This window comes from Geotrypetes seraphini, chromosome 2 (genome assembly GCF_902459505.1).
Source record: "Geotrypetes seraphini chromosome 2, aGeoSer1.1, whole genome shotgun sequence".
Lineage (NCBI taxonomy): Eukaryota > Metazoa > Chordata > Amphibia > Gymnophiona > Dermophiidae > Geotrypetes > Geotrypetes seraphini.
This window is the reverse complement of record NC_047085.1, coordinates 91585746-91598331: the sequence shown is the minus strand read 5'-3', so window position 1 is coordinate 91598331 and position 12586 is coordinate 91585746. Positions and strand designations below refer to the sequence as shown.

Below are 12586 nucleotides of genomic sequence, written 5' to 3'. Positions count from 1 at the left end.
CCCCGTTTTCGGCGGGTGACCCGCGGCTAAAATGCGGTGGCCGCGGGTAAACCGCCACCGTGTCATTCTCTACTTGAAAACAAAGCTCACTGCGTTTTCCAATATGGTTTCTCTTCTTAGCTTCAGCTCCATCATTCTGTACAATGACATCACTGTTATAATCTAGGGTACTCTCTGGAGCAATTAAGTACAGTGGTACCTTGGTTTGCGAGCATAATTTGTTCCAGATGTGCTCGTATATCAAAGCAAAGTTCCCCACCACACCCCTAAAATCGCTGTTTTTGAGGGCTTCTGTTTTCACCAGGCTTTTTTTGTTCAAAATTGGCACATGTGATGGCCATCTTAGATTTTCACAATTTAGAATAAGTTATTTTTAGCACTTGCAAGCTTTGTTTTTTCAAGAAAATCACTCGGATGGACTCCCCTGGACAGGATTTCGTGGATTCATGCCTTATTTGCAGTGGATGGCTGTCAGGTGTGCAATCATGTTCCATGTGCACTGTGGTCTGTGAGGGAGTAAAAATTGCCTGGACCCTGTGCCTTTGACCTCTGCAGGGAGTCTTCCTGCTATTTCTGCCGAGGTACCCACAAAAATGGCATTGGGGGGGGGGTTGGAGGGGGTCAGGGAGTGCACATGAGGTGCTCTGGCGAAACGCATGTGCTCACAGATCCTCCAGTCATTCCAAAATGGATCTGCAGGAGCTGGCTCCCACCCTGGAGGATGGGTTTTTCCCCACCTTTATTAATATGATGTATCAGGCTTATTTGACTAAGAAATTTTTGCCTGTCACCCTTCCAAAGGCATCCTTGCCGGCCGTCAGGACCTCTACTCTGGACCTGGGTCTTTTCTCTTACTTGCCTTCTGGGGTCCCAGTCAATAAGCTGGTCATGCCTGCGGTTGCTCTCATTACCCTTACAATGTCTCTGCTTACGCAGATGGCACCACAGCTGCTAGAGATGTGGCGGCCCTGGCGGACAGTGTGTTCGGTGATTGCCTCAGTGGCACTGGGGGAGTTTCTAGGCATATCTCCACATTCCCGTTTTTCTGGTCCATCAGAAGTATTGGAAGTTCCATGTCCTGAAGCAGCATTTCTAGTATGTGGCTCTGCCCTTTGGGTTGGCGACAGCACCCAGGACCTTCACCAAATTGAAGGGGGTGGTGGCAGCCCATCTTTGCACCCTCTTGGTTCACCCATATCTGGACGACTGGTTGGTCAGAGCCTCCTCGGGAGTCTGAGGGGCATCAGTCTGTTCAGCAGGTTATGCAGTTGCTGCAGCGCCCGGACTGGGTGATCAACTTCAGGAAGAGTCACCCCTGCTGACTTCTTCTTGTTTCCTAAACTTAAATCCATGCTGAAAGGAAAGCGATTCAACACCATTATGACAGAGCAAAATGGCAATTCCTGAAGATGTGTTTAAGGACTGTTTCCAGAAGAGGAAACGATGTTGGGGAAAAAATGTATACTTAGGGAAGGAGAGTACTTTGAAGGGGACCCAATGGAATAAGTTGTAAGATTGTTTAAATACATTTTTATAAAATTAGTCCTGGAACTTTTTGAACAGACCTTATATATAGAGAGATGCACCTTCTTGTCTAGTTTTAACTAGATTGTAAGCTCTTTTGAGCGGGGACTGTCTCTGTTTTGATATACAGCGCTGTGTACCGTATTTTCACGCATATAACGCGCGCGTTATACGCGTTTTTACCTACCGCGCATACCCCTCGCGCGTTATATGCGTGAGCGCGGTATACGAAAGTTTTCAAACATAGTTCCCACCCCGCCCGACGCCCGATTCACCCCCCCAGCAGGACCACTCGCACCCCCACCCCGAACGACCACTCGCACGCGCTCCCACCCGCACCCGCATCCACGATCGGAGCAAGAGGGAGCCCAAGCCCTCTTGCCCGGCCGACTCCCCGACGTCCGATACATTCCCCCCCCCCCCCCCGGCAGGACCACTCGCACCCCCACCCCGAAGGACCGCCGACTTCCCGACAATATCGGGCCAGAAGGGAGCCCAAACCCTCCTGGCCACGGCGACCCCCTAACCCCACCCCGCACTACATTACGGGCAGGAGGGATCCCAGGCCCTCCTGCCCTCGACGCAAACCCCCCTCCCCCCCAACGACCGTCCCCCCCCAAGAACCTCCGACCGCCCCCCCAGCCGATCCGCGACCCCCCTGGCCGACCCCCACGACCCCCCCACCCCCCTTCCCCGTACCTTTGGAAGTTGGCCGGACAGACGGGAGCCAAACCCGCCTGTCCGGCAGGCAGCCAACGAAGGAATGAGGCCGGATTGGCCCATCCGTCCTAAAGCTCCGCCTACTGGTGGGGCCTAAGGCGCGTGGGCCAATCAGAATAGGCCCTGGAGCCTTAGGTCCCACCTGGGGGCGCGGCCTGAGGCACATGGTCGGGTTGGGCCCATGTGCCTCAGGCCGCGCCCCCAGGTGGGACCTAAGGCTCCAGGGCCTATTCTGATTGGCCCACGCGCCTTAGGCCCCACCAGTAGGCGGAGCTTTAGGACGGATGGGCCAATCCGGCCTCATTCCTTCGTTGGCTGCCTGCCGGACAGGCGGGTTTGGCTCCCGTCTGTCCGGCCAACTTCCAAAGGTACGGGGAAGGGGGGTGGGGGGGTCGTGGGGGTCGCCAGGGGGGTCGCGGGTCGGCTGGGGGAGCGGTCGGAGGTTCTTGGGGGGGGCGGTCGTTGGGGGGGAGGGGGGTTTGCGTCGAGGGCAGGAGGGCCTGGGATCCCTCCTGCCCGTAATGTAGTGCGGGGTGGGGTTAGGGGGTCGCCGTGGCCAGGAGGGTTTGGGCTCCCTTCTGGCCCAACTACCAAAGGTACGGGGAAGGGGGGTGGGGGGGTCGGGGGGGTCGCCAGGGGGGGTCGCGGGTCGGCTGGGGGAGCGGTCGGAGGTTCTTGGGGGGGGCGGTCGTTGGGGGGGGAGGGGGGTTTGCGTCGAGGGCAGGAGGGCCTGGGATCCCTCCTGCCCGTAATGTAGTGCGGGGTGGGGGTAGGGGGGTAGGGGGTCGCCGTGGCCAGGAGGGTTTGGGCTCCCTCCTGGCCCGATATTGTCGGGGAGTCGGCGGTCCTTCGGGGTGGGGGTGCGAATGGTCCTGCCGGGGGGGGGGATGAATCGGACGTCGGGGGGGGGGGTGAACGGAGAGTCGGGACAGCGCACGGAGAGGCGGGGCAGTGCACGGAAGTCAGGGGGGTGAACGGAGAGTCGGGACAGCGCACGGAAAGTCAGGGCAGTGCACGGAAGTCAGGGGGGGTGAACGGAGAGTCGGGACAGCGCACGGAAAGTCAGGGCAGTGCATGGAAGTCAGGGGGGGGGTGAACGGAGAGTCGGGACAGCGCACGGAGAGGCGGGGCAGTGCACGGAAGTCAGGGGGGGTGAACGGAGAGTCGGGACAGCGCACGGAGAGGCGGGGCAGTGCACGGAAGTCAGGGGGGTGAACGGAGAGTCGGGCAGCATGCGCGGTATAATCGTGAGCGCGTTATACCAAAGTTTTTGTGCTTATCATCGTGATTTCTGCGCGCTATACACGTGTGCGCGTTTTATACGGGTGCGTGTTATTTGCGTGAAAATACGGTATGTCTAGTAGTGTTATAGAAATTATTAGTAGCAGTATAAGAGGGATAGTTATTAAGCAGCAGTAACCGCCAAACTATGCCTTAAACTAGGGCTGCAGATTTAGCATGTTAATAACACGATTAATGTGCTAAATTTTTAATGCTAACTAAAAAAAATAATAATGATTAATGTGGTGATTACCTGCTCCTGTGTGATGCCATAGTATTTCTCCATTCTTGAAAGTGGCTGCAGCATTATTGTGTGCATTCTGGCTCTAGCTCTGGCTCTGCCTGACCCAAGAAACAGGAAGTTACATTAGAGCTTGATTAACTTCCTGTTTTGGGAGTCAGGCAAAGCCAGTGACAGTGAAAGGTCACTTGGACACACAAATTCAGAGGCATGAAGAAAGTACAAGAGGTTTATTACAGCATACCGGACTCTAGTGCAGTTAACAGCCTGCCTACTAGAGTGTTAGAATCAGGAAATGCATGGACTTTTATGCCCTTTTCACTAAGCATACGCAAGCTTAATATATGCAAAAACTACAATTTTCATTTGTTACTTCTATAACTTTTCTACAATTATTATTGGTCCTAAGCCAGCACTTATGATAGGTTCAGGGATACAACTTATAGTCCTATAGGAAACTATCTCATTTCTCTGCTTATCTAAATCTTACAGGTCTAAATGTTACATGTACAGAAGGGCAGGGTACATCATGGCTCAAACTCTTATCTATTTAGCTTACAATGTGGTAAGGTAGGCAGATGAGGTCAGTAGATTGTACACTGTTTTCAGCTATGTAGGCCAGAGCAATATTTTAAACAACAGTTAACCATTTCATGACCCTACATTCCCCCCTTTCAGGCTGGCGTACCTAAGGAGCCAAGCCTGACAAAATAAAGTTAGGGGTCAGGAAAGTCGGGGTCCCCAGTGGGTAAGGGATGATACTGGGAGAGGGCAAGGGCCAATGCAGCAGTGGAACGGTTGACAGCAGAGTCTATAGTTCAGTGGGGCAGCTTTATGGCTATGGGGACCACACAGGGCAGGCAACAAAGGAGCAGAGAAGACAGGGCGGCAACCAGCAAGATGGTCTTCAGTGCTGTACTAGAGGGCAACCAGGAGCCGAAGGTACCAAAGATCCAGTCTGCAGTAAGGTCACGCCAGGTCTGGACAGGAACATGAGCCAGTTTGGTGATACGATCCACATCATCCTCAATCACTTTACTCAAGTTCAAGGCAGCAGTTGGAGAGGTTGAATTTACCACAGACACTACCTTCTGTCTAGAGCTAGGCAGTTCTGATAGATAGCAGTGTGCATTTTAGCATTCGCTCTGCCAATGGTACTCAAAGCTCGGGTGGTCTCATTAGTTATCAGTTCGAGTACAGCTTGTAGACAAATAATGCAGTTCAGCATATAGATTGGGGTCCACAGGTGTCATCCTCGGTCCATGTGGCAGGTCCGTAAACAGCAATGATCCATTCTGCAGGACAGTCATCACCCCATTCACCTATTTTAAGGGAATTGATGGAAGTAGACCGCTTTTGGTGACCCCTGGTGTTGAATACAGGGGCTCCCAGGTGTTCACCATCGGCCAGCGGTAACAGGAAGAAGCTGGGACGGATCATGCAAAGTACACATGTACCAGTCCAGTTAGCAGGCAACCAAGAATAGGCAAACAGATCACAGAGCCAATATCAACTATCAGGAGCTGACCATCATTCATAGGAAGTTCCATTAAGCAGTGTCTGAAGGGCGCTGAAGACAGTGGGAAGCAACAATGGAGGTTCGCAAGGCCCATCATGAAGGTCGTGGACCTGACGTAAAAGTGAGGGTCTGTGAAGTCAGGTTTAACATGTCCAGCTGCTTTGCCTCCCATAGCCACTGTTCTCCCATACCAGTCCCTTCTCATACAAAACAATTGCTAACATTAAGAGTCTGGCCTATAGTTTCAGCAAACTGTATAAACAGATTTCTAGTGATTACAGGATATCAGTATCTACTTTCATAATTTCATAAAACTGGGGAAACACCACAGAGTGATAGACAGGAGCACATGAGCGGGATACAATACGGACATATGTATCAGTACCTGGGTCTAGTCTTTTACCATCAATATACAATGCCATGCGGTCTCTGGCCTTCTGGACTTGGACATTGGCATTCCAGTTATATGGGTCAGTGATAGTGAAAACCATGGGATTACAGTAGCCTGTAGTACACAAGGGGCCGGAGCTAGGACCTATAGTAAGGGAGGCAGAGGGGGTATTAGGGGGATATTTGTGTGGGTTATTGTAGGTAGCCCACGAGACACTTTCTCATTAAGGACAGGATCCACCATTAGTGAAGGTTTCCTCATAGGGGCAGTTCTTAAAGGCATCAGGTTATACAAACATATACACTTAGCACATTTGGCATAATAACGCTGTCAATCTAGGGAGCCACACAAAACTGTATTAGGGCAAAACCATGACCCTGGGCAACATCAAATAGCATACATGTATCACAATACAAAGACACCGGGCGAGTGGGGTCCACAATAAGAGTCTAGTTGATAAGTGGACCCTCAACATTATCAATGCAGATTCCCGCCCACTTTTAAACTTCATCACCAGTAGGTTGGAAACAGAAAATACCCTCTGATGTTTGACACTTTCTGTACTTAACTCCTTCTTGCAAACAAACATCAGGCAAAAGGGCTAGGGGCACTTGTTAAGTACAATAGGAAAGAACTACAGAAGAAAGAAACATAAGTGAGGGCAACACAAATATCATATATATATATATATATATATATATATATACTAACAAAGGAAGCTCATTTTTCTTTCAGGCACAACTTTGAAAACTTTAAACAGTTATACTCAAGACACTTGCTAAAGGCAGTGGTGAACCATAGGCAGTCAATTAAACTCAAACACTTATAAAGAATTATATTCAGAACACCTGCTAAGTACAGTGGTAAATATTCAGAATTTTTGAGGTCTTAGAAAGCTTTAGCTGAAGATTCGTTTTGTAGTGGAACCAAGTTTCATGTCTGGACACCTTGACAACTGTAAGAGAAGAAATTAGGACAGTAAAAGGACCTATCCACCTAGGTTTCAGGGGATCTGACTTCCAAGTTTTAGACATACTGTATTTCCAGGGATATACCCATGGACTTGTGTAGCTATCGATAGTGGGGCCCTTTCCAGGACCCATTTGTGGAGCTCTTGAAGGGCCTTAGCTAAATATTGGACCTGACTCTGGAGGATATCTGATCCCAGAGTAGCAAAGGAACCAGGGTCTGGATTCATAATGGGTGGTGGCCGGCCGAACATGAGCTCAAATGGGGACAATTTAGTGGGTTTAGATGGGGTGCATCTAATCTGAAAAAGAACAGAAGGCAGCAGGACAGGCTAGGACAGATTAGTTTCTTCAATTCGTTTCATGAGAAGGGTCTTAAGAGTTCTGTTCATTCTTTCGACCTGACCAGAGTTCTCAGGATGGTAAGCAGCATATAATTTCTATTCAATTTGGAGAGCCTGAGCAGTTTGTTGGACAACATCGGCAATGAAAGCAGGGCCATTGTCATTGCCTATAGAAACAGGGAGATCAAAGCGTAGAATTATGTCATTTAGGAAGTGTTTGGTTACTTCCCTGGTACGTTCAGTACGAGTAGGGAAGGCTTCAACCCATCTAGTCAGGGTGTCTGTGAAGACTAGGAGGTGACTGAAGGAATGGGAAATGGGCATGTGGGTGAAGTCTACAGACAGAACCTGCATCGGTTATGTTCCAATGGGTTGGTGTCCAAGAGGTGGCAGTCATCTGATTGGGGATTTTATTCTAGAACCGACAACACACTGTCGGACCATAATCTTTTGACAATCGTGAAGCCAGGTGTTGAGGAATGAGTATGAGGGTACCCGCTGTGCTCGTGTGTGAAGTATCAGTGTATCCACTCCCCTTTCAGGACAAACTGGCCCAAAATAGTGCGTGTCCAAGTCTGTTCCTGAGAAGCGTACTGGGGTGTAAGGGTGTCCAGAAAAGGAATGATTGTATACAGAGGAGCCGAAGGAGGGGGCAGAGACTGGCAGATTGGGCTGTGCGGTCGGCAAGGGCATTGCCACGAGAGACAAGGCCGTCACGCGTCTGTAAGCATGGCAGTGCATAACAGAAACACGTGAGGGTAGTTGTACGGCCTCAAGAAGGTCAAGAATGAGGGGAGCATGATGGATCAGGCGGCCGGAGGCTGTAATGAAACCTCGATGTTTCCAGATGGCCCTATGGGAATGCAAGGTAAGGAAAGCATATTTGGAGTCAGTGTAGATGTTGCAAGACTGAGAGGCAGAGTGGCGCAGGGCAGAAGTGAGGGCATACAGCTCAGCTGTTTGGGCAGAAGGGCCAGAAGGCAGGGGCCTGAGTCAGAAGTTTTGAAGGCATCATACAGAGGGTGGGCAATAGTAGAGAAATCAGGGATCCAGATGGGACAGTATCCTGCAATACTGAGAAAGGTGCACAGAGCCTTGCAGTTATCAGGGACAGGGAGACTACAGACAGCCTGGACACCGGTGTAGGAAGAGACCTGGTACCCTGGGAGATTTGAAAGCCAAGGTAGGTGACACGAGGATGGCATACTTGGAATCAGTGGAAATATGGCAACAGGAAAATTTAAAAGGCAGACCCACTATCTGTATCAGGTTCCTACCCCAAAGAGCTGACTTGTAAAATTAAGCTAAATTCAGCTTCAGTCCCTTCACTATCATCTGACTGGCAAAAATATTTACTTCCATACAAAAGCATTCCTAAAAATTACATTCTTATAGCTAAACTTACATGATTTATAAACAGAAATATAAAACAAAGATTGGAATATACAGTAAAACTTTGGATTGCAAATAACTTGGTTTGCAAGTGTTCTATAAGACAAGCAATGATTAAATTTTAACTTGCTATACCAGCAACGTCTTGCAATACAAGTATGTATATTTTTGTACATGAGTGCCCTGGACTACAAGCATGCTTCTGGAACAAATTATGCTCCCAAACCAAGGTTTTACTGTACTCACAAGTTTAAACATTGTTCTTTTTTTTTTTTTTTTTTTTTACAATCAACATGGGTCTCAGTAGAGACTTACTCCCCCTTCCTACAGAATTTCACAAAGGAGAGAGAGTTGCTTAAAGATCAAAGAGATTAAATTACAGATAGTCTTTTCAGAATTAGTTCCTTAGGTTTAAAAGAGAGGCAGTCCTTAAATTTGGACAAATCACTTCTTTTTAGCATGGAATATAAGTACCAGAAATCATAATTTTTGTTTACATTCATTTCTGAATATACATAAACATTTTATAACATAGCCAAAAACTTTAACTCTAACCCTACTTATCTGTTTCAGGAGAAACTGCATTTGAAGTGCTAAACACTTCATGGCCCTTATCAGTACAAAAGGAGGAGGAGGGGTACTCCCCCCCTCTTGCTTTGAACAACTGACAGTTTGAAAGTACACTGATACATTTGGACAGACAGAACTCATAAAGAACCCGGAATACTGCAGGACTTGGGAATCAGATGAAGGGAAGAAATTGGCAAGGTCTGAAGCAAGGGCGGTGCTGAATAGAGTGGGGCTATTTTTAAAGCCCTGGGGTAGACGGGTCCAGGTTACTTGGGAGGTTTGTCCAGTGGAAGGGTTTTCCCATTGGAATGCAAAAATGGGCTGACTGGAAGGGGCTAACCGACAGCAAAAGAATGCATAAAAACCTGACGGGTTATGTCCTCTTCCAGGGAGCCAGAGGGGGCCAGCCCACACTATTCTAACTGGCACAGACGAATAAGGGTTGATTTGTTAAGTGTAATCAGAGCCAAATCCCTTTTTAAAATTAGCTAACATTGTATCAAGGGGTTCCCACAGGTAGACTGACATCCCCCCATTGTTCAATGGAGGACAAAAACACTTCCCTGTATTCCTGGCCCTGCCCGTCTCCGGACTAGAGAAACACAGTACTAACAGGTCCGCACTTGCTTCGCCCTCAAGGATGTCTCAGACACTCTCAAACACACAAAACACAACAGATTTCAGTTCAGTTACTCAATCAGAAAATAACAGTTCCTAGAATCCCTCCCCACAACTTCAGCGACGGATCAAGTGGCGTACTAGGCAGGAGACAAGAGACAGGATAGGGATGATCAATTCCCACTTACCAGATGGTAGCCACTCCAGGACAGAATTAAACTGATTCAGATTCTTGTACTTTAAACTGAGACTAGATAAGTCAGTTGAAGTGGTCAAACGTCCTGAGGTCTGCCAACCCCCCAAAAGGAAGGCAGCCGGCTAAGCAGACACATCAGCCATAGGACCAGAAACAAGTGACCAATCGAGTAACCAGTGGTCAAGAGACCTTCAAGTCCCTGTTCGGAAGCCAAATGAAAGGTCACTTGGACACAAAGTCAGAGGCGTAAAGAAAGTACAAGAGGTTTATTACAACATACCGGACTCTAGTGCAGTTAACAGCCTGCTTACTAGATTGTTAGAATCAGGAAATACATGGACTTTTATGCCCTTTTCACTAAGCATGCGCAAACTTAATATATGCAAAAACTACAATTTTCATTTGTTACTTCTATAACTTTTCTACAATTATTATTGGTCCTATGCCAGCATTTATGATAGGTTCAGGGATACAACTTATAGTCCTATAGGAAACTATCTCATTTCTCTGCTTATCTAAATCTTATAGGTCTAAATGTTACATGTACAGAAGGGCAGGGTACATCATGGCTCAAACTCTTATCTATTTAGCTTACAATGTGGTAAGGTAGGGACATACATTTTAGGCAGATGAGGTCAGTAGATTGTACACTGTTTTCAGCTATGTAGGCCAGAGCAATATTTTAAACAACAGTTAACCATTTCATGACCCTACAACAGCACCCATATGCCAATGCCATTTTCAAACTGGGAGAAGCAGTGGCACCAACGCTGATGAAACGGTGCATAAGTGTTAACCTGGCCCATTTAATACTTAATATTCTTAAGGTTACTATATGTGGATTAGCCTGCATGTCTCACCATACCATCTTTTATCATATTATGTTACCATGCTTTAACTATTTTGCCATCTCTGTTGGATAATGTTTGCCATGTTATCTTCTACCATACTATATCTGAGAGTGTGGTGCAGGAGTTAGAGCTACAGTCTTAGCACCCTGAGGTTGTGGATTCAAACTCATGCTGCTCCTTGTGACCCTGAGCAGGTCATTTGTCCCACATTGCCACAGGTATATTAGATAGATTGTGAGTCCGCCGGGACAGACGGAAAAATACTTGAGTATCTGAATAAATTCATGTAAACCGTTCTGAGCTCACCCGGAGAATGGTTTAGGATATTCATTTATTTATTCATTCATTCTGGGTATTCTTTGTGCACTGTGCTACTTTTGAATGTTGATAATAAAGAGTCTGGAACTAATGCTGTAGTTTGTATACATTTTAAATTTTATAGTTGATTTCCAGTCTGGTCTAGTTTATTGTTACTCAAGATCTCATTAGCACAGATTCATCATATATTCATACAGCATACTGCAAACTAGACTGAAGTGGAGCAGCACATTTCATGTGGAAGACTTTGGGGGAGCCCTTTGTTCTGTGCTGCTGAAAAAGCTTAATTAATTTTTAAGTCTCTAGGTGACGACCCTTAGTAACCTGCTTGAAAACTTGATCAGCATGAGATTTTAAGTAATGATTTCTGTTAGATTGGGCCTTTTCACTGATATCTCAACAGTGAGTTACCTTTGGGTACTGGAAGTATTTTGCTTCCTTCAGAGAGCTTACAATCTAAGGACATTATTTACTAATGGTTTGATGTAACTTCCTGTTTTGGGGGTCAAGCCAGTTACAGTACCTATATGCTGTTTGTGTTTGTCATATTTTCTTTTAAAAAATCTTTCCTATTAATCGCTACTGCACAATACAATTGTAATTACATTTTTTTATCTTCTTCCAACCCTAACTTAGTCATACAGTTACAATTTTGCCATTTAATTAGTATTTTAAATGAAAATAATCCTGATATTCCCCCAACACACATTAGTAACTACCCTCTTAAGTTTACAACAATTTTTCAACTAATTGCAGTTTCTTTACACGAGACTGTGCAAGCTGATGAGGCACTGCTAACCTCCTCACTGACTCCCTCTAAGGCAGGAGTCTCAAAGTCCCTTCTTGAGGGCCGCAATCCAGTCGGGTTTTTGGGATTTCCCCAATGAATATGCATGAGATCTATGTGCATGCACTGCTTTCAATGCATATTCATTGGGGAAATCCTGAAAACCCGACTGGATTGCGGCCCTTAATAAGGGACTTTGAAATCCCTGCTCTAAGGGAATGACCACTCAGATGTGTAGTGTATTTCACAGGAGATAATACATTTATTGTTGAAAGCAGAGTATATACAAAATAATAGCGGAAGCATACCACAAAGCTGTATTATCACCAAGAAATGACAATGGAGAGAAGCATACAGATAGAGGCCAGCAAGAGTCTAGCTGTTCAAGATTCTCTGGCTAATCAGGAAACATAGCTCTTTATATAGCCTTTATTTCAGACTATACCCATGCATCCTTTCCATAAATGGTGCAAATATGCTTCTACACTGTCCTGTCCTCATCACTTCCCTGTTCTCTGTGCTCCAAAAGAGCCTTATATGGTCATAGTATACATTTCCTTGTCCTTTTCCCATAGTAGATCCTTTCATGGTCGTACAGCTATAAGTCTTCCTGGCTTCTCTTGTATGGTAGGTTGTTTATCATTATTCAGGGCCTTCCTGTGGCCAAGACCCTATCCATGTATTGGCCGTTGCTGATAGTCACAAGTTGTGCTGATAGTTGCTGATTTACACATGATTTATTACCTGATTTCTCTGCAAGGCTTGGCCCTCTTCTTGAGAGATGAAACTTAAGCATATATCTGACCACAAGCTCACTTTCAGAGCAAGCACAGTAGAAATGTCTTTTAATTCAAAATGGTTGCCAC

At 46.7% G+C, this 12586-nt stretch overlaps 1 protein-coding gene across 6 annotated transcripts in view; it reads left to right on the top strand.

Annotated features, from left to right (window-relative positions):
• Positions 1-12586, top strand: part of PKIA (cAMP-dependent protein kinase inhibitor alpha) — a 53015-nt gene that overhangs the window by 38827 nt on the left and 1602 nt on the right. The window lies entirely within an intron of this gene.